Source organism: Neophocaena asiaeorientalis, unplaced genomic scaffold, assembly GCF_003031525.2.
Source record: "Neophocaena asiaeorientalis asiaeorientalis breed wild unplaced genomic scaffold, Neophocaena_asiaeorientalis_V1.1 scaffold16, whole genome shotgun sequence".
Taxonomy (NCBI): domain Eukaryota; kingdom Metazoa; phylum Chordata; class Mammalia; order Artiodactyla; family Phocoenidae; genus Neophocaena; species Neophocaena asiaeorientalis.
Window position 1 is genome coordinate 3,516,844 of NW_020175446.1, and position 25,343 is coordinate 3,542,186.

Sequence of the window (25,343 nt, forward strand, 5' to 3'; positions counted from 1 at the left end):
AAAAAAAAATGTCATGAAGAACCTAGGGGTAAGACAGGAATAAAGACACAGACCTACTAGAGAATGGACTTGAGGAAACGGGGAGGGGGAAGGGTAAGCTGGGACAAAGTGAGAGAGTGGCATGGACACATATACACTACCAAACGTAAAATAGCTAGCTAGTGGGAAGCAGCTGCATAGCACGGGGGATCAGCTCGGTGCTTTGTGACCACCTAGAGGGGAGGGATACGGAAGGTGGGAGGGAGACGCAAGAGGGAGGGGATATGGGGATATATGTGTATGCATAGCTGATTCCCTTTGTTATACAGCAGAAACTAACACACCATTGTAAAGCTATTATACTCCAATAAAGATGTTAAAAAAAAAGTTATTTATAGAATTACCATATGACCTAGCAATTCCACCCCTAGGTATAGAACCAAGAGAACTAAAAACACATCTCCACCATAAATTTGTGCCAAATGTTCATAGAAGCATTATCCATAGTAGCCCAAAAGTAGAAACAACCCAAATGTCATGATAAGCAGATAAGCAAAAAAGTATATGCATACAATGGAATAGCATTCAGCCATAAAAAGGAATGCTGCAATGTGCATGGACCTTGAAAACATTATGCTAAGTGAGATAAGCCAGACACAAAAGGCCACAAATTACACTGTTTCATTTATTTGAAATGTCCAGGATAGGCAAATCCACAAAGACAGAAAGTTGATTAGTAATTACCAGGGGTTGGGTGAGGGGTGTGTGGAATGATTGCTAATGAGGACAAGGTTTCTTTTTGAGGTGATGAAAATGTTCTGCAATCAGATAATGGTAATCATTGCAAAATACTGTGAATTCACTAAAAACCATTATATCACATACTTTAAGTGGGTGAATTTTATGGTATGTGAATTATATCTTAATTAACATAAAAGCTTCAGCTGGTATTAATAAGAATGCTAGCTATTACTTTACACTTATTTTAAGGAAGAAAAACACATACCCACACTGAAGTGAGAGGATGGAACGATGGTAGATAACAGAGATAAAGACCAGCAAATTGTTCAAATAAAGAAAGAGGCTTAAACAGGAAGATCAATAAACTTGTAAAACAACAACAGGCCACATTTTATGAAAAGGGAAATTTTCACTAATTTTTTGTGGGATGATTCCATGTGTGTAGACATATATGTAAATATCATTGCGCTATACCTCTAATGTTTATGCATTTTACTGTACATAAATTATACCCCAATTAAAACAACGAAGGATACATTTTGCATCAAGATACATTTGCACCCATATACATACACACGGGAACACTCATACACCTGAAAAATGCTTCAAGAAACAAAATTACTCTATGTCTTGGGACACATTCCAATCTATTCTAATCTTGTCTACTGATACAAAGCAAACAACAGGGAACAGTAGTATCAAACACTTTAACTCATCTGAAAAACATTGATCTAAAGTCATTCTCTTTTCTCTGAGTCAGTTTTAGGCAAAAAAAATTTTAATATATATACTACAATTCATCTGAAAAACATTGATCTAAAGTCATTCTCTGAGTCAGTTTTAGGCAAAAAAAATTTTAATATATATACTACATATTTTGTATATATAACATATACATATATATCCCTAAAAATTTTAACAAGTCACTCTCTCACCTGAACAAATTTTTCATTTCACTTTTAATATATTTTCTTAATATTCTTACCTCCCCACATCATGAATCATTCTGACTAAAAAAAGGAAGTCAAGAAAATTCTTCCATGAACAAATTTCCTGGCACTTTTTCAAAGAAATGTAGTTATTATCTTTTCAGCAGTTGTTTTCTGTTGAAACCATGGTTTCTAACAGTTTCTCCTTGGGAGTTATAACCATCAAACATTTTTATTGCTCAAGGCAAAGTGATGTTTTTAAGTGCTTTATGCACAACGTAAGTCTTTATCATCGCCAGCGTAGACTTAGGTTAAAATAAAGATGCACTCAGCAGTGACTCACTACTGACAGGGTCCTATTTAGGGGAAAGTTCAGCAAGACAGTTCACATAATTTTATGAATTGAGATCAACAGAGAGAGAACACAAAAGTGAGTACAGATGCCTCTGTCACAGGCTGGTTCTCACATCAGATTTCCCGTCCTTCCAATTTCTGACCCTAGTTTAGCCTGCTGGAGTCCCCAGACAAAGTCTCGCCTTGACATCCTACAATGGCCATTTTCACATCTGAACACCACCTTCTGACTCCTTTAGGACTGCTTTATACTTCTACCAATACCTGCGTCTCCCCCATCCTGTTGTGGAGCAAGTTTTATTCTGAATCCAGATGTGGAACTGTAAAACGTCATCTTGTTGCATTGTCTCACTGTTCTTGCTTGTATACATATATATTAACATATACATATATTTACATATGCAATACACATATATTACATATATATTTACATATACATATATTTGGGACTCTAAATCTGACAGAATTTCTCCCGCATGGTATAATCATATCTCCAAGTATATCCAATAAGTATAGCATCTAATAAATACAGCATCTACTAAGCAGAGGACAAAAATGATGTTTTACTTGGCTCTGATCACCAGGGCCCAAGATGCAAGACCTGGGCTTCACTCTCTCAGTCAGCTGTCATTGCAATTTCATTTCATGAGCTGCAAGTAGTATGTGTGTCCTTTCCTCACCATCGTTCTGGTTCCAGGGACAGATATCTACCTCTAGTGGGAAAATGGGGCCACATCTACACTTTCGAATAATTTATGATTATGAAATAGTTAAAACATACAGAAAGTCCATCCAGTAATTAAATAAAACTCATATACTCCCACTCATGTTTAACAGAATGTTGTCATATTTGTTTAAAAGTTTTCTAAATAAATAAATGCCATGAATATCCCCTTTCTTGAATTTTCCTGATCCTATTCTCTTTATTCACTTCCCAGAATTGAAGAGAGGGAAGAATCCTTCAGTTAGCAGTTACTACATACACACACTTCCTTAGAGTTCTACAGCATATATATGTGTGTGGTACAGAGGTACATATCTGTATCCCTAACAATATACAGAATCCTATATTTCCCTAAGGACATAGCCTTTTGCAACTAACCTTTCTCACATAACTGTATTTTCCTAGCAAGTCTTCCTTTTTATACATGTAAGTCTAGTTCATGTATACTCATGGTACTATTGTGTTCAATGTTAGGTACGTGCCACAAATTATCTACCCATTCTTCTGTTACTGAATTTTTAATTTTCTTATTGTCTATTTTTCTTTCTATATATTTTTATTGCTTTGTGTTTGCTTGTATTTGTATGTATAATTGTTTTTGCTTTTATGAACATATTGCCAAGCACAACTTTTGACCTGTCTCATTATGAACATAGGAGGTTCTATCCCTGTTAAATAAATTGAGTGCACTCTTAAAAATTCTTATCACAAAGAAAACTCAGGATTCAAAGTCTTCACTGGGGAATTTTAGCAAACATTCAATAAAGAAATGCATAAATTCTTCCAAAAATGAGACTATTTTCCAAATTATTTTCTTGTCAAGGATAGCCATAATACATATCAAAACCTGGCAAGAGAATTACAAGGAAAAAAAGTATGTCAATACTCTCATGAACATAAAATCAAAAATCTAAAAAAATTAGCTAAAACAAACTAGCAACACACACACAACACACACAGTCCCACACATCATAGCCAAGTGAGATTATTCCAAGCAGATTTATTCCAAGTTTTGTGTTACATTTGAAAATCTAAATCAATGTAATTGACCACATTAACAGAATATAGGAGAAAAAACATACAATTCATTACCTCAATAGATACAGAAAATAAGTATTTGAAAAATTCGACACTCATTTATAATAAACATATCAGCAAACAGAGGTACAAGGAAACTCCTCTAATCTGATAAAATTACTTTCAAAAGAAAATCTAATAATAATACCTTAATGTTGAAATAGTGAACTCTTTTTCTTGGAGGTTGAGGACAAAGCAAGGATGCTATGTTTACCACCTTCACACAACATAGTAATGGTGATCTTAACTAGCGCAATAAAAAAAGAAAAAATTAAAAGTACGAAAATTAGAAAAGAAGAAGTAAAATTGTCTTTCATAGACAGCATGATTGTGTACATAGATAATATGCCAATATCTTCACGAATATAAACTCAACAATCCCTCAGAAAATTAATATGCATAATCTAGCTATATATTCAAAAAGATAACACATAGTGACCGCGAGAAGTTTATTCAAAATGGCAAAATAAAAAAGAATCTACAGAAACTATTTGAATTACCAAGTGAATTTAGGAAAATCTCTGAATACAAAGTCAATACAGATATGTCAAATGAGTTTTTCTACAATAGCTAGCCACAGACACTACAAAATGAAACTTTACAAGTGACACCTCCTATGATAACATCACAAATACCTAATAGCTGGGAAAAAATAATCTAAGGCAAGATATGAAAGACCTCTAAACAAAAATTATAATACATTGCCGAGAAAAATTAAAGAACACGTAAATAAATGGAGAGATGATCCCTGCCCATGTATTAAAACTGTTAATTGTGTTATGATGTAAATTCTCCCCAAGTTGACCGATAAATGCAATGCAATTCCTATCAAATTTTCTCAGGTTTTTCAGAGAAATTAACAAACTGATTCTAAAATTTACATGAAAATGCGGAGGATCTGAAATAGCCAAGAAAAATCCTAAAGTAGAAGTATAATATCAGAAAATACACGCTACTAGTTTTAATGACTTACTAGAAAATGGACAGTGTGAGATTTGTACAAAGAGTAAATAAACTGACCAATGGGACAAAATAAAGTATAGAGGTAAACACATTTATATATCGTTACTTGATTTATAACAAGGGCAGAATGCACCTCAGTGGGGAAAGAATGACCCATTCAACAAATGATGTTTAAGAATTTGGGTAATCTTTTTAAAAAATTAAAAGAAACCTTGATCCCTACCTCACACATACACAGAAATTAATTTGAGGTGAGTCATTAATCTAAATGGGAAGTTAAAATGATCAGACTTCTAGAAGAAAGCTTTGGAGAATATCTTTATGAACTTGAGGTAGGTTAAACTTTCTTAAAGGACAAAAAATACATTAACTATAAAGAAAAAAATGATAAATCAGGGTTCATTAAAATTAAGAATTTCTGGTCAACAAAATATATCATTGTGATAACTAACAGGCAAAATAGTGGAGAAAACATTCACAATTCTTCTATTTGATAAAGAACACATCCAGAAGAGATAAATACCAACTAATCCGTAAGAAAACAATAATTTTTTACATTGCCAAAAGGCAATATAAAACAGGTGCGCCACCAAAAAATGTATCCAAATAACCAATTCATGTGTAAAGGCAAATAGGCAAATGGCTAACCGTATGTCCACCTAACGATCCAGCAGTTCCACTGCTAGGTATACAGCCTAGAAAAATGAGTGTCTTTGAACCAGAAAGATATGTACATGTCCACAGTGGCTTCATCCACCCACTAAATACATGCTATAGAATCCCACCTTTATGAAGTTCAGAACAGGCAAACTATTCTATGGTGATAGAAATAAGAAAACTGAATAATGGCCAGATAGTGAACGGGAGAAGGCATTGGGGAGCCTTCTAGGGTGATGGAAATGTTCCCTACCTGGGTGTTGCTTACGTGTGTGTGCGTGTGTGTGTGTGTGTCTGTGTGTGTAAACTCATAGAGTTATACCCTAATATTGGTATATATTTTGTATTTAAATTATATCTCACTGTTAAGATAAAAAAGTACCTTCTCCATTATCATATTTCTAAAACTTTCCATTCTTTTGGCCTGTTCCACACTCTGGGCTCAGGCCTGAATACTTCTGCAGTCTTAATTAACAAACAATTCCTGTCCTAATGAATGGTTCCTGTGAATCACTGGGGTATTCCTTCCATTGTTACCATTTCTTTTATTTGAGGGTTTTTTTTTCCCCACTATCCTGCTCTATGTTTTCTATACCATCTGATTTGCTTTGGGGGTCATATTCATTTACCCTCTAGTTTCAGTTTGAAAACCTTTGGCTTAGATACGTATTTCTCCGTATATTGTAATCTTTACCCTTCTCCAAAACTTAAACTCAGCATTTCAAGATCCTAAACCCTGACTCAGAAAATAAAATCTCAATTCTCCATTTCCCAGAGTTTGGATGAGAAGGAGTCTGAAAAACTGCACTTTTAGGCACCAGACAGAGTTAACCAAAACCCAAAAGCATGAAAAAATGGAGGTGGTTACACAAACGATCTGAAATGAAAAAGACTGGAGTAAACACGAACTAATCTCTTCTATGGAAATATACTCTGTTAACAGAAGTCGCCTCTAATGCACTGGGGAACAGGCACTTTTGCAGGACACGCAGAGAATGTTTCACTAATGTCTCTATCACCAATACCCCAAGCATGCCAACATAAATTGCCTAAAAACACAAAAAAATCTTATGATGATGACCTGAAATTCTCATCTTTCAAGGTTTCACACATACACGTAAACTAAAATAACTGACAGAGAGATTTCTCAGTCTGACTCAAACATAAATAATACAAAAGCATTCTTCCCAAGTCCTTTGAAACCGGCTCAAGGCCAACACCTCTCTCTGTGCCTAACGTTACAGAAACCTGTAAGCCATTAACACCACCCATATTAAATACATAAAAATCAATTCCAATGCCCTGTGGTACTTCCAAAGTCCCAACGTGCAACTGGAAATATACAAGAAAATACTACCTGCTCCCCAATGTCCTTCAGATTTTTGTCTGATTTATTCTGGAAAGTCAGTTGTGCCCACCTGCACCAGAGACATCAGGAAGCCGTCAGCAAGTCTGATGGTCTTTGGCAAGTTCACAGTCAGGCTCTTCGTCCAGAGGCCAAGGCCAGCGCTCGGGTGGCCACATCAGGCCTCCATGGCACTAGATCCACAGCTACAGGGGGAAATCACCTGCTACCCCGGTCCTTCTTGCCACTGGTCCAACAACAGGCTGTGACCCACTGTCCAGTGCTTACGTCCTTCCTTCATTATGGGGGACACGGGATACTTTTACTCTCTCTGAAAGCTCCTATTAACCCAATGATATACAGCTATATAGTTGAGGACAACTTTAACCTCTCCTCATTTGATATGTATGTTTATAGTTGGCAGATTTTTTAATTGAAGTATAGTTGATTAACAATATTGTGTTGGCTTCAGGTGTACAGCAAAGTGATTCAGTTATTTTTTTTAGGTTATATCCCATTATAGGTTACTATAAGATATTGAGTATAATTCCCAGTGCTGTACAGTAAATCCTGGTTGCTTATCTATTTTATGTGTAGTAGTTTGTATCTGTTAATCCCATACTCCTAATTTGTCCCTCTCTCCCTCCCTCTCCACTTTGGTAACCGTAAGTTTGTTTTCTATGTCTGTAAGTCTGTTTCTGTTTTGTATATAGATTCATTTGTGTTATTTTTAGATTCCACATATAAGTGATATCATATAGTATTTGTCTTTCTCTGTCTGACTTACTTCACTAAGTATAATATTCTCTGGGTCCATCCATATTGCTGCAAATGGCAATACTTCGTTCTTTTTTAAGGCCGAGCAGTAGCCCAGTGTATATATGTACCACATCTTCTTTATTCATTCATCTGTCAATGGACAGTTAGGTTTCTTCCATGTCTTGGCTATTGTGAGTAGTGCTGCAATGAACATTGGGGTGCATGTATCTTTTCAAATTAGAGTTTTTGTTTTTTCCAGATGTATACCCAGGAGTGGGATCACTGGATCTTATGGTAGCTCTAATTTAGTTTTTTAAGAACCTCCATACTGTTTTCCATAGTGGCTACACCAATTTACATTCTTACCAACAGTGTAGGAGGGTTCTCTTTTCTCCACACCCTCTCCATCATTTATTATTTGTAGACTTTTTGATGACGGCCATTCTGACTGGTGTGAGGTGACATCTCGTTGTAGTTTTGATTTGCATTTATCTAATAATTAGCGATGTTGAGCATCTTTTCATGTGCCCGTTGGCCTTCCGTATGTCTTCTTTGGAGAAATGTCTACTTAGGTCTTCTGTATCATTCTAATACAGATGCACAGAAAGCTTAATGAAAAATTATAAATGAACTTTTAAGTTTTCAGCCTAAATCACAGATAAAGAAGAGAACATGGCTATATCCAGTACTATCAACCAAAAAAGGATTTGCTACTTATAGTAGTTAGGGGAACACTGACTCATCAGAGAATAAGCAGTTATAAAGATAAATTTTATTGGAGCCAAAATCTACTCAACAGCTCCCCTGCAGGCAAACTCAAGAGAATCACCTCAAAGCCAGACATGTGAGCCCTGATACAGCATCTGGGTCAGCTTCAGCATCTTACCCCAACCTATCCCAACCCCCACACGGTTCAAATGTATACACAATAAAAATATTTGAGGCTGTATGTATTGCTATGATTCATATTGTCTGGGGCGTAAATAGTCCTCGTTGACATTGAGAAATGAGTACTCAGGTACTTATCTGAGAGGGTCCACTCACCTTCACTAACCATAGATTTCCCCTCATTACCTGGTTGACATCAGTTCTGCTTGTGCTAATCACACCTCCAGCCTCACTGCGTCGGATGTGGAAGTTACTCCTCCAGCTTTGGGCATGCAGTCTGGTAATGGAAAACAGGTTGTTTCCCCACTAGAAGCTCAATAACTCATTCAGGGATCTCTATCTAGTTAGCACTGTGATTTAACCAACTGAGAAGACTGCCTCTGACCTTATGTTCCCATACGGCACACAAAAAGGACAGAAATTTCTGGAACTCCTCTGCTGTCCTGCATTTCCTTCAGTCTGGATTTACCTAAACCACCCAAGAGTTGGGTTCCTATCCAATATTTAAACCACTCAAGCAAAGGCGTTTGCTCAACCTGTCTTTTTGACAGGTTATGAAAGGGCTGCCTGTGTTTATCCACATCCTCTTTTCTGAAAGATAACAAGGGCTACGATAAAAATGAAGCACAAAATAGAGAGGTCACAGTAGGAGAAACTAGAAGGGGGGAACATTTGCCAAGCCACTGAGAATTCAGGTTTGGTTTAGGCAGAAGCCACAGCTAGAGGGAGAAAAAAGCAGTAGAGATTCTGGTTTCCACAAGGAGCTGGAATGTCATAACTGGAGTCTAGGTGGGTATCAACACAGCCAGTCTCCTCTCAAGATGTTTGCCAACTTCTGAATCAATGCAAAGCAGGAGGCTAAGGCATTAAGTAGAAAAATCTGTGACGTAGTAGAAGAAAGATGTCCATAGTCTCTGTGTTGAGGAGACAAAGACCCACCAGGCTCTCAATAAAGATGTCATTAAAGAAAATGAGGTAATGAACCAAGAAAAAGGATCCAGGAAACAAGAGCAAGAATGTATCGTACAAGGAAGGAGGTGATGATGAACCTAGGACGAGGGCTGTGCAGTAGTGCTGGAGAGCACCTGGCCCAGACTGGAACAGAAATCTCTAGAAAGAGATTTTCCCCAGGGGGAAATGATAGAACATTTGGTACATCTGAATAGTTGGAAGATATCCTTGACAGACATTTAGCACATATGTTAGAGCATTGCAAAAAAAAAAATGTTATTGAAGGGAACATAAAAGGAACTCTACTAAAACTGAGGCAAGCACTTTCTCTAGGAAAAATTAAAAGGTGCATGAGCCCACCACTTTGTTCAATCATTTAGCACATACGTTAGAGCATTGCAAAAAAAAAATGTTATTGAAGGGAACATAAAAGGAACTCTACTAAAACTGAGGCAAGCACTTTCTCTAGGAAAAATTAAAAGGTGCATGAGCCCACCACTTTGTTCAACCAGGAACATTAACAAAAATCTGGCTATTCCTTCAGGAAATGCAGTGTAGGAATATTAAAAGCATGGAAAGAGAAAACTTGTGATTGAGGGGGAGGCATAATGAGCTAAATCTTCATCCATCATAGAAGGAAACGAATAAATAATACCTAACATGGAAACGTGCTAAAGCAGTAAAGCACAGTACTTAGAAATAAAGACCTAATTAACACAAGGACGAACAGAGTTGACATATACTGTCTAGATGGGGATGAGGGAGGAGTACTGTGAATGACTGGTAGTTTTATTATTGTTAGACCCAAACGGTCTACGAGGGATTCCAACTCGCCCAAGAACCGCCAAGAGTCGAGAGCCGCTGCAACACGCAAGAGGTTTATTAGGAGCCGATGCACCGGGGTTCCCTGAACCTCACGCAGGAGGCCGATGGGGAACCCCTAAAAGCGGAATCACATACTTTTTATAGGTTTATTTACTCATAGGGCGGGTATATTCTCACAATGATTGGGTAAATGTGGTGACTTTTGAATTCACTGGCTTAGGAACTTTTGCCCCACCTTCTGGCCGTTACAGTTGTTCGTTCATTGTGGCGGTTAGGGCGTATACCTGTTACGGGCAACTGGAAAATTACCCGCTGGCTGGAAAGTCCCCGTCAACTGAAAAACTCCAAGAATTGGTTTCGATAGGGAGAAGAATTGGTTTCGATAGGGAGGAGTGGCGCAAGAGGTCGGTTTACGGGAACAAGTGAGGGGGTGGAAAGTCCCTAAAGGCCCCACAATTATAAGGCTTCTAATACTACTGACTTTTAAACTATGTCAATGTACAAGCTTAATTTAAAAAAATAAGAATTAGCGTATTTTTAAATGTCATGAAATAACTGTATACACATTTCCATTGAAAATTAACAAAACAAATTTTCATTCCCAAAGAAGTCAACTTCCCTTATGTAAGAATCTGAGTTGTACAGAAGAACTAAAAGGGATTTTAATATATGTTGTGTAGAATATGTGTATTTACACAGCAGCGGAGAACTGAAAAAGTTCTATTTCTTGGATCTCAATTGTAATAACGTACACCTTGAGATTTCTGGAAAGTAAGTGCTTGCAAAACCAACAAAACACCCAAGACACACATTATGTTTAACAGAGCCCGGCTTTTTAAACTGCACCATATAATCACTGTATTTGAAGTCTTCAATGTAATGATACAAGTATCTTTCTGTGAACTTTCATACATTTTTTTCAACAAATATATATTGACCCCCCTACTAACTGCCATGCACTTGCTAAATACTTAGAGTACAAAGATAAGGCTGAAAAATAGCTCTTGCTGTCAGGAGGCCCACGGAAACGCACACAGGCTCTCATTGTCGCCAATCTAAATATCAAAGAACAAAGATTCTAAATCTCCATTTGCTGATTTACCTCACAATTTTAACCGGAGCCAAGTCAATAGTGCGATTGATGTTCTTAACAGAAAACCTCTTCAGAGATTTTTGTGGGGTGATTCCAATAGTATCAATATAATTCCCAAATCATTCTGACCACTATTTAGAATCCCTAAAGAGAATAGGACGTGAAGTTAAGGGATAAAATCAGAGTCGAGTCGCTTTGTGAAATGGAAAACAAATGGTTGCTCCAGCTGAAAGAGAAAATAGCAGTCCTTGTGACAACTGTCAAGTCATTCTCAAAACTTTTGTAAAAACAGACTAAGATCATTCCCTTTTCTTCTAGGATGTGGGGAGAAATAGGCACTTAGATAATTTCTTGGTTATTTTATTTACCACAATTCAGGTACATGCAACTATGCAGAAATAAAGCTATTTTCTTTATGCCACATGTGAAAATCTGTGGAATATCTCATGTTTATATACACGTTTAAGGTTGTGTTTTACTTATTTATTTTTTTTGTTTGTTTTTTTTTTTTGCGGTACGCGGGCCTCTCACTGTTGTGGCCTCTCCCGTTGCTGAGCACAGCCTCCGGACGCGCAGGCTCAGCGGCCATGGCTCACGGGCCCAGCCGCTCCGCGGCACGTGGGCTCTTCCGGACCGGGGCACAAACCCGCGTCCCCTGCATCGGCAGGTGGACTCTCAACCACTGCGCCACCAGGGAAGCCCCAGGTTGTGTTTTTTTAAAAAACAAGCCTAACAAGACCCAAAAGAAGCAAAAATAAATGAGTTCACTTCAAGTATTACTGTATATAATGTACTAATACCAGCGGTGTCCTTTTTCTATTTTGATAGAGGAAGACCCTAAAGAAAAAAAAAAAAACCTGTAAATTCATTTCATTTCATCCAATATAATTCTAACTTTCTATTCTTTTCTGTAGAAGGATGAATACTAAGAATGTAGTGATATATAGGTTACCATTCACTTCAGTACAAATACTAAGAAAAGGAAAAGATGGGTCAATAAAATTTCATTTGAGCCAATCTCTCTTTCTTCCTCCTTTAAAAAAACAAACCTCAATCTTATATTCAGTATTAGCTTGCCCTCTGAACTTAGAAAGAAAAACAAGCAACTAAATCTTCCCTTACATAGTAACAAGAGTTTATAGTAAAAACACAGAGCTATGCCCCAAGGAAATCCGTAATGAACAAGAATCAGTCTGGACCTATTGACTTGGTTCTGAAGCACTTAAGATCACAGAATGGTGAGTCTCTTCAGTAAAAGGAGTCAGTTTGACAGGAAAAAAAACTCATTTTTTCCATTATCAGTTTATAATTTATTCCTTTTAAAATACAATATTGCAGAGTGGCTAAGAGCTTCTGGAATTCGACAGCCTGAGCTTGATAACTGATTTTGCTACCTTGTTACCAGAAGTAGGTAACTTAACCTCTCTAAGATTTGATTTAAAAGGGATAATAGCGCTTCCCTGGTGGCGCAGTGGTTGAGAGTCCGCCTGCCGACGCAGGGGACACGGGTTCGTGCCCCGGTGCGGGAAGATCCCACGTGCCGCGGAGCGGCTGGGCCCGTGAGCCATGGCCGCTGAGCCTGCGCATCCGGAGCCTGTGCTCCGCAACGGGAGAGGCCACGACAGTGAAAGGCCCGCGTACCGAAAAAAATAAATAAATAAAAGGGGGGGATAATAAAAACCAGTCCTAGAGCTATGCTGAGAATTATGTGACTATATATATAGCAGGTGACCAGTAATTATATAATTATTATCAACATAATTGTATTATGTTTTTACATAATACAATTCTTACGTATGTTCATGATATATTCTTACAATATTTTAAACCCCCCAAATCTGTAGTTACATTTTCTTTACATTTGTAACATTGTGTTTTCTCCTTTTTGGAACAGAGTTGAAAAAAAAAACAAAAACATTTAATTTGTTGGTGTTTTCAAGATTTGAGTTTATCTTTTGCCTTTTGTTTTATCAAGAAAGTCTAACATTCTTTTATTTTCTAATTCACTAATTTGTGCTTCTGTATTTATTGATTCTTCCCATCTAATTCTTTCTTTATTGTGTTATTTTTCTTGAATGGCTTTTAAATGAATATTTAATTCATTTACAGGAGTTGCTACATTCACAAATATTTTTTTCTCACATATTTTAAAATACAATGTTAGAATTTTTACCTACTTGTTGTAACTAATGTACTATTTTCACAATAACAGAGAATCAAACCTTAACTATGAACCTACACAATGACATAAATGGTCCTGGTCACGTGCCTGTCCTCTGGAAAACATACAATAATAAAAATGTACGTGGAAAGCACAATGAGACAAAAAGCAGTGATTCTCAACTCAGGGTACACTTAGGCTGCTCTCAAAGTATGAGATACCTCAGTCCCACTCCAGAGCCTGATTAGATTAGACTTGGGTGGGACTCTTGTAATGGAATTCTTCATATTCCCTTGTCTATTTCTAATTCTGTAACATTATGGCTTCTATTACACAATTTGGTCTACATGATGGCAAATTTTTAGGATTTATCAAGATCTCTTTTCCATTTTGTAATTGTTATATAGATTAAGTTCCTTCTATCTTTGCTACTTGTTTGTCTATTGAACCTATCACTGAGACAGGTATATTTAATGTCCCCAATATTAATGAGGTTTTAGCATTTTCTGAGTATATTAATGTATTCTGATACCATAATGTTCTGAAAATAAAAGTTATAGGACTTAACATCTTTTCATGAATTTTTATCTCATAAAAATGAAATTAAAAATATAAAGTAAATATCAATCAAGGTCTAATATATTCTTCCTGCTCCCCAATGAATCACTTTGAGCATTCCTTTTTTAGTAATTATCAGGTGGAGAGATAGATAGATAGAAAGATAGGTAGATAGATAAAGTTGTACTATTCCTTTGGGTTCTTCATTTAAAGCCAAAGAGCTCACAAAGCTGAAACTATTTACAATCTTGCACTTTACAAAAAACGTTTGCCAGTCTTTGTTACATCCTAATGAATAAGAGCAATTAACAACTACAATAGCTAGGATGATTCCCCTAATATACTGATGAGCAAAAAACATCAGGCACATATTGAGTTGTATACCAGCAAAGCTCATCTATGATGTTGGATGCAGGATAGAAATTGCCTGAGTGGCAGGATGTGACCAGAACGGGGTGGAAGACAGCGCACTGGTGATGCTCCAGATCTTGACCTAAACTCTGGTCAAATTATACATTTATGATTTGTGCACTTTTCCACATGTGTGTCCGCATTTTTCATCAATAAAAAAGTATTTTTAACTACATTAAAACAAAATTTACGAAGTATGGTCATGTTGGTATGGTACTGTTACCATGAGATAAGGTAGTATCGCCATAAGCAAAACAGGAACATAACCCTGGGACGTAAAAGCCAGACCATAACATAAAAACATTAACTCCCAATCTTTTCCTCCTTACAGCTAAAGAAAACAAGGACAATACAAGTCATTTGATTTGCTCAAATTAATACACTTACTTTGTATAAAAGGGTAAATGAGGACTAGTATTCTGGCTTAAAAATCCAGCCCTTTTCCTACCATACAACATGTTACTATTCTCTTCATCAAAACAAAGAAAAGTAAAATAACCTAAAAATGCTACCTTTATAACTTATTATTACCGGGTATCATCTCCATGAAATTACTGTATCATAATTTACCATTGAAAGCAGCAAATATTTCCATCATTTGTTTAGCTTAATATGTCTTTTCAAAGAGAAGAAACAAAAATAAAAACACTATGATTAAAAACCTTGTCTAGAAGAAGTTAGGAAACAGAATGTCTGGCCTCTCCAAACCATGAGATAGTTCCTATCACCATGCTATGATAAACACAAAAATTCATTTTTAAATTTTGTAAACATTTAATAATATTTCAAATGTGCAGAAAATATGGAAAATAATAGGTACCGTATTAGAGTCTTAGAATCTTAGACTTACTAGTTATTAACATTTTGATCTATATGTTTTTGATATTTTTACTGTTTTTTAACTTTAAAAAATGTAGATAAAGCCATATATCTAGCCATATATATCTAGCCCATTGCATTGTCTCATTCCCCAGAAGGAGCCCCCTAACCTCAAATTTGGTATTTTTGCATGCTTTTATGTATTATTTTACAAATTCTTTATGTACTTATATCACTATAAAATACTGTTTTATATATTTTAAAGTATGTAAATAAATGCTCTGAATGCACCCTTATTTTAGATGGAAAGTTCTAAATGGCTTGCTTCCAAATAATTTTTCATACCCTCCGAGGACAGAAATCACTTGACTTTCATCCTCAAACCACTTTGACAGGTAGATTGTAATTGCAATGTCCTATTCTGCCTGTCATATTTTATTTCTTAAGCTGCCTACATGTAAGTTCAATCTGGTATCTATGTTTATAATTAATTAGATCCCAAAATAGAAATTTTGTTGTTGAAAGTATCAGAATTGACTGGGCTATCTTGGTATTTCCTTATAGTTTGTGTGAACTTTTCCCACTTACATGAAATCTCAATAAGAAAGAGAATTGCTTTCTATTTCCTGACTTCAACAAGAAGGTCGTTATTCTTTTATTGGGTAACTTTGCAGTAAACAGCGTTCCTTCCTAAAGCTTTGGTTTTTAGCTTTATGTCTGCTCCACTATCGTGTGTTTCTCCTGTGAGTCACCCCTGACACTTCCCCTACCTCCTAGATCCTGTCCATTAATGCCTGTCCATCTTCTCTGTTGTCATCTCCATCTCCTGGAGCCAAGCCACATCCAATCCCATCATGCTACATCAATTTAACCAAATCTGCCATTGTGTCCCCCGATCTGATCTCATTACAGCTGTTCTAAAGAAGAAACAGAAACCTCTGGTTCTTAACATTCTCTAAGTTCCTGCATCTTCTGGTTCTTATCACATCTCCAGCCTCATTGAGAACTAGTTCCCGCTCTGTGCTCTTTCAGTTACTTCAATGTTCCATGCTCCTTCATCCCTCCCCAAAGCCCTGGCATAACCAGTACCCTTTGCCCAGGGCTCTGTCCTCCACTCCAGACACAGTCCTTTCTTAAGAAAGTCCCCTCATTACTTTATTTACTTGCTCTTTTCCTTCACAACCTTATCAGTGTGTGTGTGTGTGTGTGTGTGTGTGTGTGTGTGACTATTTCCCTCCCTCGTTAAATCACAAGCTGCTTCAGAGAAGGGGCCCTATCGTTCAACATTCAACATTGGACCAGCACTTAGCAAACTCATCTTACAGTAGGTGTCTACTGAATGGCTGTTGAATTATTTATTAAAAATGGGCATTTGTATCAACTAATGAATACATGAGCAACTGGAGGGCAGTGTCCCTAATAGCTAGCAGTGTTTGTTTATTAAAAAATGAGGGGAAATATATAAAGGTAGCACCAACCTTACCAACTAGAGAATCGTCAGCTGCCAGCACAGCTCCCAAAAGCTGCCCTGTGGGCTTGCCTGTGGGTATAGTTCCCATCAAATTCACTAGTTTCCATCAAATTCACTAGTTTCCATCAAATACACTACCCGTGTATCTTCATGGCTTAACTCGTCAGCAAGCTAACCAAAATCTAAACGCAGGCTCCTTGGGGAGATGGAAAAGCACGTGAGAGTTGTAATCAGGCTGGAAAGCAGAGCCTGTGGAAGCTTCGGGCCGCTTAGGAGCCCATCGTGGGAAGGAGTTAGAAACACAAATGCAGAGAGGGAACGTAGAGTCTGTTGTATCTCTGCTTTAGCTCCTGGCACTTCTGGTGGGAACGTAAGGAGAGAGAAAACTGGACAATGAAAGGTGCGAGCAGTGCAGCACGTCCCAGCCCTTTGCAGCTTTCCACCTGTCACCTTCCCTCCTTTCCACTCCCACAAGCCATTATCCTCTGAAAACCGGAAGCCCCATCCTCTCCGGACGCTGATACTGAGAACCCCTGGTATTTCCACATTTAATGTATCTTAAAGCATTTATAAACAAAAAACTATTCTTAAATAAAGTGTTTTTCCTTATCTATTCTTGCATGCAAAGGAAATAAATTAGGAAACATTTTTGTATTTAAATGATTTACACCTGTGAATGCCTGTGATTGTAACCATCATCATGTCTATTTCAAGACATGGCATAATCATTTGCTTTGCCCTTGGTATGTATTCTACTTATTATTATGGAGTCTAAGAAGCAGCTCCCCCAAAACTGTCTAAAAATGTTGCTTTCTTAGGGTTTTAAGATGTTCTGTCTACATTTAAACTTAATAACAAAGAGCTACTGGATGCAACCTTGACACCTTTTCAAATTGAACAAGTAGTGGTACAGCCATTAGCTGTGAAATTCACAGACAAATGAAATTCATTCTAGAGGTGAAACAATTCCAGCCTGGGGCAAAGATGTGTGAGCAGATGGTAGAAAAAATGTACACAGATCATGCAAAGACTAAAAAAAAAAAAAATACCCACTAAGGCAAGTATACTATCACCACTTTGGAATTCATATTTTTGTAGTTCTCTAGGTATACAAAGTGTATACTCTTAATAAAAGTGAACTGAGAATTATTCTTCCAGCTGCCAAAACTAACTGTAAAGTTGTATTAACAAGAACAGTAAGGTTTAGGGACAGACAAATAGACAAATGAACCAAACAGAGTCAAAAATTAACCCAACATAACAAATAGGAACGTGGTATATAACAGAGTGCCATTATAATTCAGTGAGATTATTTTAAAAAGTGGTGAAGCATTTACCTATCATTATGGTGGGGGTGGAGTGGCATTTAAGTAGACCTCTCTTTTTCTTTTCTCTTCTTCATGGGCACATGGCTAAATGGGCTTTCTCAGCCTCTCTTGCAGAGCTCAGGTACATGGTCACTATGGTCACCAGGTCACCAGGTGACCATACACCTGAGCTCTGGCTGATGGAAGGAGGCAGAATCAATGCACCCACCTCCAGGTCTGACCCACTGGAAGGCTCCTGTGCCATCACCCTGGCTTCCCCACTCCTCTGGCAACCCTGAAGCCAAGTGTCAAATAGCAGAGCCACAATGTGGAAGGAGCCTGTGTCCCTGAGGCAAGTGTTAGAGGAGGGACACCTGCCAATGAGAAACACCCGTTTTGGACTTACCTGAAAGAGATAAACTTTTATTGGCTAAGACCATTGAGATTTGGGGGTTTATTTGTTAAAACAGCTAGCATTACTTTTTCTAATACGGATTTTCTCTTCATACCATACACATGACACCTGTGTCCTCAAAGATCTGAAGGTGAAACCTTTGACACCCTCCAGAATAGAATATAGGAAAATGTATTTATGACATCTAGGTAGAATTGGAATGCTGAAACAAGACACACATGCAAAACAGCAAATCGTAAAGGAAGACTCTAGCTACAATAAAATGAAAAAAATCTGTATTATAAAATATATTATAAGCATCATAATCAAGACAACGCAAAGCAGACATGGAGAAGATACTTATAATGTACATGATTGGTATGGAGAACATTAAAATTCCTGTAACTATTTTAAACAACACAACAGAAAAAATGAACCAAGGATGAAATCTGAATAGCCAATATAAATATAAAAACATGGTAAAATTACTACCAAATTATGAGTAATTGAGGAAATACACAGTAAATCCCAGTGAAAAGTTTGACAAACATTTCAAAGCTGAATTAAGGATAAGGGATTGTAACCACACTGACTGCTAGCAGGGTTGGGAGTTGGTGCAGCCTCTTGAAAGAGCAGCTGGAAATATCTAGTTCAGGCGCACATGTAAACCCACAACAACCCAGCCAATTCCACTGTGAGGCATATAATCCAAAGGAGGTATCACACCTACATAGATACGAGAAAATTTCCTGCAGATACATTTATAGTTGCAGAAACTTGGAAATAACCTTGCAAAGTCCATAATAGATAAAATCTGGAATGGTCATAAAATTGAATGCTATATAATAGTAAACACTAACCAACTAGGTGTGTATGTTTTAACAAGTCTAATACTGGGAAAGAAAAAGGAAATTGAAGGATGGTAAATACAGTAAGAATAAATGTGTATAAATTTTCAAAACAGAGAAAAATACCTTCTTTTGCTTATAGAGACATTTATGGTTACTAAAGTTCAAAACCTTGCATGGAAAGGATGCAGAATCCCTTTAGCAGAGAAGGTGCAGAGGAAAAGGGAGAACAGGTTAAGATGTGGGTCTGTGACTTTGGCTGTCTCGTGAATGTCTTGCATCTTTCAGTAAAGGCAACTAAAGCAAATATACTCCAAAAATGTGTTAAAAGTCTAGATCAGATGTCTGCTGTGTTATTTTCTACATATTTAGAATATGTTAAAATTAAAAATTAAGTAGAAATGAAATAAATTAATAAATATGGTAACCAAATTTTAAGATTAATTTATCCCATATCCCTTGAATCAATGTCTTTTTCTGAGCACAGAAAAGCCTTCACACACACTGCCCACAAATAATTAAAAAGAAAAACAAGGAGGGAGGGAAGAAGGAAGGACTCAATGAAAGCGGAGAAGGAAAACAATATTTAGTTTTACAAGATGTACTTTTTATCCAAATGAAAAGATGGCGACCTACCGAGAAGGAAATATTTGCTCAGAAAGTAAAATGTTTGTATGTTAACATGCTAAGGAACTAGAACTTTACTGCAGATGTTTTTGCCTTTGACTGTCTCATCTCTTGATGCCTCAAACATTTAAGACACTTCAATCCTATTCATCATCTAATTTAATCTTTGTAACAAGCCTATAAGGTATTAAAAATGGTCCAAAGGACTAAGTTGCTCCTCATTAAACAGCTGGTGTGGGCCAGGGCCTGAACACAAACCCCGGGATTCTGACTCCTGACATGGTTCCTATGCCCCTAGACTACAGGCGTGTAGAAAAGAGAAAACGGTGCAAAATCAGGAAGAAACAGCACAGGCTTGACTCTGTTCTACTGCGAACCGACATAGTTCAAATCCCCTCTGCAGGGCAGCAGCTCATGTTTTTAACTTCAGATTTCCCCACAAAGAAAGAAAAACACTAGCCCCTGTTAAAAACAAGATCACAGGCCCCAAATGGAGTCACTTATGCTAAGCCCCCGTCACCAAACTGAGAATTAACTACAGTTTCGGCTCTCCCAGAGACGGAATCTTAACCCGCCAATCACCTGGTCAGCACCGGTTAGGTCATCTGCCTGCCAGACACCCGACATCTTCTGGAGGAAAGTGACTTTGCAACAACTAAACAGCTTTTTTGGCCAGTATAACTGCCTCGTCCAGCCTGTTTCTGCCTATCAAAGTCTCTGATTTCGTACAGCTCCGAGGAGCTCCTTTCTCTCTTCTAGATGGGATGGCGCCCACTCGAACTGATTTTTGCTCAGATAAACTCTTAAAATGTTTAATATGTCTCGGTGTATCTTTTAAAGGTTCTGATGTCAGAAGAAAGAACCAAAGGAGACCCCTCCCCCTACACGCCGCCCACCCCCAGGAGCAAAGAGCAACCAGACGTGGGTACCTGCTGAGCCCTGAGCTCACGCTCTCTTGCCGGCTCTGGAGCCGGTGGGCAAGTACCCCTGGATCCTAGTTCATGGCCTTGCATTATGAGCTTTCAGACTTTTTTTTTTTAATATATTTATTTTATTTATTTAATTTTGGCTGCATTGGGTCTTCGTTGCTGCGCGCGGGATTTCGCTAGTTGCGGCAAGCTGGGGCTGCTCTTCGTTGCGGTGCGCGGGCTTCTCATTGCAGTGGCTTCTCTTGTTGCGGAGCACGGGCTCTAGGCTCATGGGCTCAGTAGTTGTGGTTTGCGGGCTCTAGAGCGCAGGCTCAGTAGTTGTGGCGCACGGGCTTAGTTGCTCCGCGGCATGTAGGAGCTTCCCGGACCAGGGCTCGAACCCACGTCCCCGGCATTGGCAGGTGGGCTCTCAATCACTGCGCCACCAGGGAAGCCCAAGGCTTCTTTTGAGCGCTTCTTTTTCTGGGCTGGATCTGGCCAGAGTCAGGCCAGATCTGGCTTAGAAACCTGACTAGGCCCAGGGTTGGACTGGATCTGACTTAAGCTGGCCCTGGTCCAGTATGGGGCTTCAGGGGAATAAAATTTTGTTTTAAGGCTAATCAAGCAGGTTAAACTCACCGAAGATCGTCTTGAATTACAGTGGCCACGGTGGAGAGCCTTTAACCTGATAAGCTGATCCATTTAAGAGGGGCCCTCAACCAGACCCCAGAAAAGGGGTCTCAACCAGGCACTCACCAGAAAGAGTAGAGGGAACATTATTTTTCTCCTCTACAGTTTCTAGGGACCTGGATGAGACCCTCTGGGACACCCGCACTTGCTCCAGACCTTGCAGATGGGATCCCGGGGACACTGGCAAAGCCGGCAAAGGGTGAGGGTTCTTACCGAAGTCAGCTCTCCCGGACCTCTGCTGCGGGGCCTGGTGGAGAGCAGGGTACAATTTCACGTTGTCCCTCCCTTTCCAAATCCAGGTGGGCAGGAAAAAACAGTTGTGAGAATTAGATCTTGGAGGTGTGACTCATGAATTAGCTTTCAGGTGCCCACTGGTGGTGACTCTTGATCTCCCAGGGACAGCTATGCCTGCTTGTTTGTCTCATTTGTGACCTGAGAACCCGACTTGGCAGCCATCAGGCTGGGGACCCCCAAATATGGCCAGGCAGAAATGGGGGTCACTCATCTGTGGCTCAGGTCGGGGAATTGTCTGAGTCTTTCTTTTGCTACCTTTGGGAGTGGCTCTGGATCTTGGGACGTTGGTGTCTTTTGCACCCTTTTGGGGTTTCTGTCTGTCACAAACTTCTCCCTGATTTCCAGTGCTTCAGTTTCTGTGAAACAAACTCAGCCCTCTCTCTATCGTGTCCTAACCCTGGGGGTCCATTTCCCTGCTTCTGGGCAACAACTCCAAACCCAGAGAACCATGCCCCCAGGCTACAAAGCAAGAGACACAGGCAAGGGTAACCAGAATCAAACCCCTGTGTGGTCTGCAGAGTCTCACATTTCACTGGTCTCCGTGGCTGTCACTGTTCCTGTCCTGAGCTAAATGGCCAGGAGGCATTCATGACTCAAAATTAGCTTCCTTCCGCAGATCCCTACTGGCCTAGCTAAGGGCAAGTGCAAACGAGGGTATGATCAGAAACCTCTCAACTCTTTTTTTTTTTTTTTTTTTTTCTCACTGTTGTGGCCTCTCCCGTTGCGGAGCACAGGCTCCGGACGCACAGGCTCAGCGGCCATGGCTCACGGGCCCAGCAGCTCCGCGGCATGTGGGATCTTCCTGGACCGGGGCACGAACCCGTGTCCCCTGCATCGGCAGGCGGACTCCCCACCACTGCGCCACCAGGGAAGCCCTCTCCTTAGCTCTTGAAGATATTGCAGAATCTGCTGCTAAACCAATAACTGCCTGACAAATGTCCCTAGACTCTCTGGCCCAAGTTGATCTTGACAATAGGATGACCTCCAGATATCTTTCAGCTGAGCAGGAAGGTGTCTGTGTGTGGCCAACACCACTTCCTGCACCTGGGTGGACACTTCTTGGGAGGCTGAGACTCAGTGACATAACATCACTAAGCAAGCCAATTGGCTTGAGAAAGTGACTCTTTCCATGGGATCTTCTTTGACTTATTTGATTCTTGGTTTGGGCCTTGGGACCATGTCTCCAGAGGGCACCCCAGGCACTGGGAATTATCCTGCTTGTCCTAGACTTAGTAGTCTCCCGGCTACACTGTATCCTCTCAAAAACTTTACATGCCTGTTTGCAGCCACCAACCACCAGGCAAATGATCTCCCTAAAACTAGAACATCAGAAAAGGAACAAAGAGAATGACCAGTTTAAAGGATGTGACGTCAAGGCCTGTGAAGACCACAAAGAGAGTCGGAAAAAACCTACAAGGGGGCTTCCCTGGTGGCGCAGTGGTTGAGAGTCCGCCTGCTGATGCAGGGGACGTGGGTTCGTGCCCCGGTCCGGGAAGATCCCACGTGCCGCGGAGCGGCTGGGCCTGTGAGCCATGGCCGCTGAGCCTGTGCGTCCAGAGCCTGTGCTCCGCAAAGGGAGAAACCACAACAGTGAGAGGCCCGCGTACCGCAAAAAAAAAAAAAAAAAAAAACCTACAAGAACTTCAGAGCAGTAGCTGGGAGAAAAACTCGGGTCTTAAATTTTGATCACACCTCTTCATTAGCCTGACAATCTGATCAAAAGGGGGAAACTGTTAAAAACAACAGGCCCCAAACTGAGTCGCTTATGCTAAGCCCCATGTTAACAAACAGACTTAATTACAGTTTCGGCCTCTCTCAGAAATGGAATCGCAAGCCAGTCAGTCAGGAATCACCTGATCAGCTCTAGTTACGTCAACTGCCTGATAGACACCTGCCTTCCTCTAAAGGAAAGTAACTTTGAAACAACCAACCCACTTTCGTGCCAGTTTAATCTCCTCATTTCCACTCCCTTCTGCCCATAAAAGTTTTTCGATTTTGTGCAGCTCCTCAGGACTCCTTTCTGTCTGCTAGATGGGATGCTGCCCAATTCAAATCATTTTTTGCTCAAATATACTCAAGATTTTTAACATGTCTCAGTTTATCTTTTAACACAACTAACCTAAGCAGTCTGTTAGGCAATCAAGGAATCCTTTCCATTCAGTGTTTCCTGGTTTAGAAGAAGCAAATGCAGGGAAAGCTGTACCATTCGAGATAGAAATAGAATAAGATACCCCACTGCCCCCCGGAAATGGCTGGAACAAGCAGAATTCAACTTGAAAAACCAAAGGCATCACTTTGGGGCACATGATCTCTTTCAATGAGCTTAAAACTTGGCTGATTCTGTGTGAACACAGAGTGATGGTTATGGTTCCAGCCATCAGATGGGCATGTGATTGTGTGCTGTGAACAGGATCCAGAGCTTCACTAAAGATGCTCATGGCTTGGAATGGGCACACTGAGGCCTCGAAGAGGCTGCAGGGCCTCGGGTGGCCTCTCAACTTGGCCTTGAACTTGAAACCTGCCCAACCCTCTCAATCAATCGCACACATTCCAGCGATAAAAAGAGAGCCTGTGGGTCACCACGCTCCATGACTCGGTTTGCACAACTGTAAACTGGATGCTCTTTCAATTCAGAAACTCCATGGTGTCTGCCAGCAAGAGGTCGCCGTCAGATACAAGCACCACTGGGGCCTCAGAGCCACCAGCTCTCCTAGATGAAACATCTCTCATTTTGTGAACGACTCGTTTTAAAAACAATTATTCCAAACAGAATATGCATCAATCTCATTCATTATTCACATCTGCTGTTGTGCCCGCAGCTCATATTCTCCTTACGGCTGCATTAAATTTTTATTTATTTGCACTAAACTTGGAGAGGATAGCTCTCACAATCCCCCTGTAATCTTTTCTTTGGCTCATTTGAAGGAAAAAAAAAAAATCCACACTTGAGAAGTTTCCAAATATTCCCATGTAATCAACAGCGATCATTGACCGGCACCTTGCTAACACCCCCCCACAAAATGCATAAGAAATAGCCTTTCCGTGTGTGAGCTGCCAGCTTCTGCAATGCTCTTCTGTTTTTATCAGTTTATGATGTTTCTTCTGACGTTGGCCGGCGTCCCGGCCTATAAGAATTGCCTGGCACAAAGCACTCCTGAGCGGGTACACAGCTATAAAAGGTGCATCTGTCACCAACTTATGCAAGCTGAATTGCTGACAAGGACCATTTTTTGAATAAAAAACAAACAAACAAACAAATAAGAACTTCTTTTTAAGGTACAAGGAGAATATGCAAATTCCAAAAAAGAAACTGGTGGGAGGGAGTGGAGTGCGGGGTCGTCAATTCAAAACTGTGAAAGGAGACCCTCTCCTTTTTTGCATGTCCAAACCTCAAAAGGAGAACTGGTCAGAGGTGGTAACTTAAGTCTCAGGAAAGTAAATGAGTAGATCTAAAATTCTCATTGATGCAGCGGTCTCCCACTGGAAACAGATGACTGCACTGCCTGAACGCATCGCCTTAGCTTCTGTTTTTTTTTTTTTTTGTGGTACACGGGCCTCTCACTGCTGTGG